Genomic DNA, 6,417 nt, shown 5'->3' on the forward strand with positions numbered 1-6,417 from the left:
ATCAAATTCAGAGATTGAGATATAAACTCTTTGATATAATTTTTGTCTAGATTGAGTCTGACTATCTAGTTGATTCTCTAGAAAGTATATTGGAGTTTGTCCATACAGATTGCTAAGCGAAATATTGGGTGTGGTTGTTGTACCCCCACTTTTTTCAGAACTTATATTCGTCTTAAGGTTACAAATATAGTCACGAACAAGGTTAACGTACACGTACACGGTACACGTACTTACCCTGTCGAATATTTTCAGATGCACATAAAATTATTTCTGTGAGATAATTAGGTATCTGAAAAAATCTCTAAGAACATTACATAGACATGATTGATCATATTATAACTTATGGTTGTGACTCAATCTTAAATTCTCAAGTGTTTATGAAAATGATTAAGCTTATAGTTCAATCGACTAGTTTTGGCTAATCGTTTATGAACAATGTCTTTGTAGACGGTTCGGTTACAGTTCATCTTAACCAGAGTGTCTATCTTGATATGACAATCACATTTCAGAGATTCATCTAACGGTGAATATTGTTTGCTTGGTTCTAAAGCTATCTTATATTAAACCTAAAGCAACCTATGCTTTGAAAGTCTATGAAAGGGGAACCTCAAACAACTGGGATCTTTGAATCCCGACACTATCTTTGTATGTCCTAGTTGCAAACTAGAATCGTCCTCTTCCTAAAACCTTTCTAGGGTTTAGCGACTAAAAAGACTTCACATAGATTCGTGAAGCCAGGTCCAACTATCTTTATCTTGATAGTTCATGTATCCTGATCTTGTTTGATTGTTGAGTTTGCTTCATCCATCAAGATGGATAGAAATCACAAAGTTCTCTTCGTCTCAGACTTTGTTGATTCTGCAAGTTTAATATTTGTGAGGTGAATAATAATCTAGGCTGCTCTTCGGGAAGCATAAGTCCTGATTTTGAGGTTAGCTAGCTAGACTTTTTCTATTGCTATCGATTTCCAATCTCACCTTGATCTACGATCAAAAAAAAAGATCACCATATAGGCTTATATGTGAGAGGCAGATTGGTTTCAATTCTTCAATTGAGTTGAAGCAACTCTTAGGGTTTAAAGGACGTCAGCTAAGGGAATCAATTGCGCGAATTCCTGCTGGGATTCAAGAGGCGTAAGGAACGCGACTGTAATTGAATTGTTGTGAGGGTTTAATTCGGTCTCAAATACATTCCAGTATGAAGTTAATTGGTAGTAGGCTAGTGTCTGTATCGGCTAAATACAGTTTGTTGTTTAATCTGGACTAGGTCCCGGGGGTTTTTTGCGTTTGCGGTCCTCGTTAACAAAATTTCTGTGTTATTTCTTTTTCCGGATTATATTGTTTATCTTTATAATTGAAATATCACAGGTTGTACGTTAATCAATCGAAGTAGATACATCCATCCTTGTTTGTTAGATACGACTTGATTGATACTTGGATATTGATCTTTAGAATCGTCCAAGTACTCTCACACGCAAATCAGGTTCACAGACTTGTCTTTGTAAACTTTTTGATTGTGGTAGAAAGAGATATAACTCTAAATATTATTCCTTGATTGAAATTCATTAAGTTGAACTCTCGAAATTGTATTTAAGTTTGTCCATACAGGTTGCCTAAGAAAAGGTTGGTGGTTTATTTTGGTACCCCCACGTTTTCAATTAGTATCAGAGCAGGCAAACACGTTTAAGACCTAATAAGTCCGTGTTTGAAACTCTCTAGGAATATGTATTCACATACAAACACGTCTCCTATTGGTTTTGATCATGCCAAGTGTTAGGGACTTACCTCAAAGGATATAACCTTAGTTGATTCTTCCGAATCCAGAGGAGATGCTCCTTGTAGCGCCCCCAAAGCTAGCAGCTTATTAATAAAAGAGATTAACTAAATAAAGAGGCACTAAGGATCTAATCATAAACTAGAGCATTAAATTAAGAAATATGATAGAAAACTTATCCCGAAAACTAGCCCCACTCTGGAATGTTTATACATACAAAAACTCCTCTGAAATGATACATATACAATAGTCATTTGGTTTGCAATATAATATACAACATAATAAATATAGTCGAAGTTAACCAACTAACGAACTCAACTCCTCGAAGCTTCCGCTGCGCAACTCTGATCTGTCTCTGAAACTGAAAGTGGGAAAGGGTGAGCACATCATCCCTAAAAGGGGTGCCCAATAGGAATAACATTTAACTTTCAAGTAATCGTAAGCAAGAGTTGGAAAACAATACATGTTTTCTGAAACATTAAATAGTGACCAAGTCACTGAAATAAACAAACATGTATATGGACAAACTCCTTCTTCAAACAATGTACTATATTGAGTGTCGACCAATTCCTTACACACCCTATTAGTTTATACTGGTGTCGACCAATTCCTTACACACCTAATACGCATAAAAACTCGAATTCATGTAGATATACATGAAGGAGCGTATCTTATATACCACACGTGGAAATTCTCATTTTCGATAACAATTCATATTGACGACAAAACATTACAGGTCCTTTCCAAATCATGGAAAGATTAACAGAATCAACAGAATTATCATAATGCAATTTAAACAAAGCATGGAACACACTACTAGAAAATGTATGAGTTTGATAAACATAAATCTTTGTAAAAGAAAACATCAATGGTTACACAAGAGTTAAATGTATTCCCACCTTTTTTGATGACAAGCCACGCCTACCTCGAGATCCACGATCCACCGGTTCATCCTTTGAATCGATCGTTATTAATAACTAACTGTTAATCGCACAAGAACTCTAAGAACCTAGCCAAAATACTCACACAAGGCTCATAAAAATATTTCGTACAAGTCTCTAGTTATAAGCTAAGTGAACTATCTAATGGTTCTAAGCTCATTTATGGTTTTACCCATTTTATTATCTATCTCTAGCATATCTAACATTTACTAATTCAATTAGGATGGTTTTATAGTCCATTAGCTAAGTCTTATGAGTATCTACAACTTTGTAGAAGAAGCCAAAGGCTAACTCAGACCACAAAGGTCCAATACATGTTCATTAAGAAAACTGGTTATAAGCCCAAGTTCACTAAACAGGCCCATTAATTTAAGGTCCAGTCCACCTGAGTCAACTAACGGTCACTAACAGTCAACGTCTGGTCAGAGGGAGTCGACTAACAGTCTCTAATGGTCAATGTCAATAGTCAAGTCAAGGTTTGGTCTAGTCAACTGTCTAACTCGGTCAACTGAGTCTACTCAGGTCAAAACTGGCAATTCGGTGAGTCAACAGATCTGATGCAGTCAGATTAACTGAGTCAGCTATGCCAAACTAAATCAGACTGAATAAGTTCAGTCAGACAGGCTAAAGGTTCTTCGCACACAGCCGCAACTCTAAGTCTAGTTGAATTTCAATCTATTCACTACATTAAATCATTCATTCAAATAACTTTAAACTTCAATTACAATACAAACTAAGATTACCTGAAATTGCAGCTTTTCCAAGCTTTCACAGAAATTACCATGAACAACTCTAAATAACTATTGTAACTTTCTTCTTAACTTAAGCCACTAACAACTTCACCTGCACCACCATCCCAGTACCAACAATACCCCTAAATTCACATCCTTGCAATATCAGTTCAACATTCACCAACAATTTCATCTCTAGCTCATACATAAGACTCACAACTATTCTTGCATCTTACAACCCATTCTTAATAGCTCAGCTCAACACAACATTCACTACCAATTCAAACTAAACAACATCATTTCCACCAGCAATTCTCAGTTCATTCATAACACCACTAGACACACACATACACACACACAGCTCAATAACCCTGCACCTCAGCTCAACACAATCAAATAAAACACAACAACACCATCACCATATCAGTTTATCACTACCAAATTTGGTTCAACTACAAGCTATGGCCATTAAACTGACTCACTGCTAATAAAACCACCACATACACTGCAACAACCATATCACCAGACTCCATTTTTGTGCAACAACACCAGCAATACAATGTTCTTCACCACAAGCTAATAAATATTCTTCCCAGTCACTCGTTCAATTACTCATTCTAATACAAAACTCATTTCTTGTATCATCTCCATTCTCTGAAATTTTCAAGATAAACTCTAAACATACACAATTATCTCTCTTGGTCATCATACCATCTCAAATCTCTATCTACAGATAATCCAAAACTCAACAACAGAAATTGCAGGACTTAAACTAAAATCGCAGAGAAGAACAATTACCTTATTTTACCAACTCTGAAGTCTTCTTATTCCATTCAACAACAATCTCGTCTTTTCATCTGCAACCCAAACTCAAGAACCCTAAATACCCAATTCTATTTAAGAACCCTAATTTCTAATTCTTCGATTCTTCATCCAAACAATCCAGAAATATCAATTCATCACCAACCCTTTTATTCTCTGACTATCACTATCTTGACTTACAGATCAATTCCAAACAACTTCAAAAATAAATCTACAAACCCTAATTCTCAAATTAAACACTTGTTATTCAAACCTTCTTCTCTAACTCGGATCAAACCCATCTCCAATTAGTCTTCCAAAGTATCAATTCCATTTTTTGAATCCTCTCTGCATTCCCGGTGAAACCCTAACTCTTCACAAATCTATCTTTCTTCAACAATATCGAAACTTCTGATCAAATCCAGTTTATGAACTCAACAACACCTTATTTGATCCAGCGATTTGACTAATTTTTTGTAAGGTTTTCTCACCAGAGATTTCCTCTCTGAATCGCCAGGGAAGAAGAAGAAGAGAGAAGAGAGAAGAAGAATTAAGAATAAGAAGAAAAGAAGAGAGATCGAGTTTATCTTATCGATCCGGTCTAGATAAGACCAAAGGAAGTTTATGGAACACCCGTTGAATTGATAAGGGAAGTCCCAGACATTCAAATGGCAAAAGACTATTTTTTCCTTCTCACTATTCCGATGATTCCTTCTTCTTCTTGTATATGAATGATACGCTCTAGTAGCCTATTTCGCATAACCTTTCGATATCTATTCAACGGTACTAGTTTCGTATCTAGATAGTTGTTAGATTAATTTACATTAATTAACGTTTGTGTTCATCTAATCGAGTTATTATCGACTGAAACGTCTCTTGACTGGTCTAATATCGTTGACGAGTTTGAGGGTCTTTACACTCCTAAATACACAAATATCTTCATATCAGAATATGAATTGGATCTAACCAGAAGCTTAAAAAAGGCTGTTGAGATGATTTATTTTCAAGTCTCTAGAATTAAGGAACTTGAAAAACAAAAGGCTCGGTCTATTGATGAACTTGAAAAGTCTCTAGTTAGAGAACGTAATCTCATTAACATGATGGAATCTATCCCTGACGATATCGAGAAACTTGTTCAATAAACTAACATTCTCCGATAAAAGTTTAGTATACTTGAGGATAATGTCAAGGAAAACGAGATATGTGAGAAACATCTAACTGAGACTCATTCATCAAAAATGAATGAACTTCGTGTTACAAAGGAAAAAGTCGATTCTGATCTTCACTTAGCTTGGGAACAAAATAAAGTCCTTAAAAAGGATAATTCTGCACTTATGAGTAAGGAATCCTCAAAACCTGATGTTGTCCTTGAACTTTCAGAAACATTACCTAGTATTGAGAATTCCGTTTTGGGAAAGGAAACTGGTAAGAAACAACTGCGTAAAAAACTAGTACATACTGCAATAAAGATCATGAACCGACTAAGGTTCCTAATCCGTGAAATTGTTCACACTTCGGTAAAGAAGGTCATTTAGCATTAAAGTGCTTCAGAAGAACAAAACTGATTACTAGACTTAAAAAATTGCTCACTTTTGCAATTGATGAAGTGAAAATTTTGTCTGCATCTTCAATTGATCTTTACACTGTAGAAAATTTAAGTACTTATGTTAAGAAATCCTCTCGGAACCTGCATAAGCCTAGATATGCTCACTCGGTAGTGTCATACAACATTATTAGTGTCAGACTTCCTACTGATAAAGAGGATACGACAGGAATTTCTTCCTCAATGAATTGGATCTCTGATTCTAATTCATTGAAAAGGATTTCAAGAGTTCCTAGACTTACCTCGAGAAATTCCTTAGAACTTTCAAGTGTTATTAATCAGTATAACAAACCGGAAAGCTCATCAGAATCTTCTACAAGAAAACGAACTAGAAGAAAGAAGAGAAAAAAGAGAAATAGTCACATGAAAAACCTCAGTGCATCACTTTGTGATACACCTAGTGAGACTATGTCTCACTCTGTTACATAACGGTACACCATTAGTCCTTGAAACTAACTTGAGAGTTACAAGGAATGCACTCATATCAATTTTTGATATGAATGATGCTTGAGGATTGTTCAAGTCTTATTCAGTTAAGTTTAATCTTTTTCTACAAAAGTAACGTATG

The sequence above is a fragment of the Papaver somniferum genome, chromosome 1 (genome assembly GCF_003573695.1).
Source record: "Papaver somniferum cultivar HN1 chromosome 1, ASM357369v1, whole genome shotgun sequence".
Taxonomy (NCBI): domain Eukaryota; kingdom Viridiplantae; phylum Streptophyta; class Magnoliopsida; order Ranunculales; family Papaveraceae; genus Papaver; species Papaver somniferum.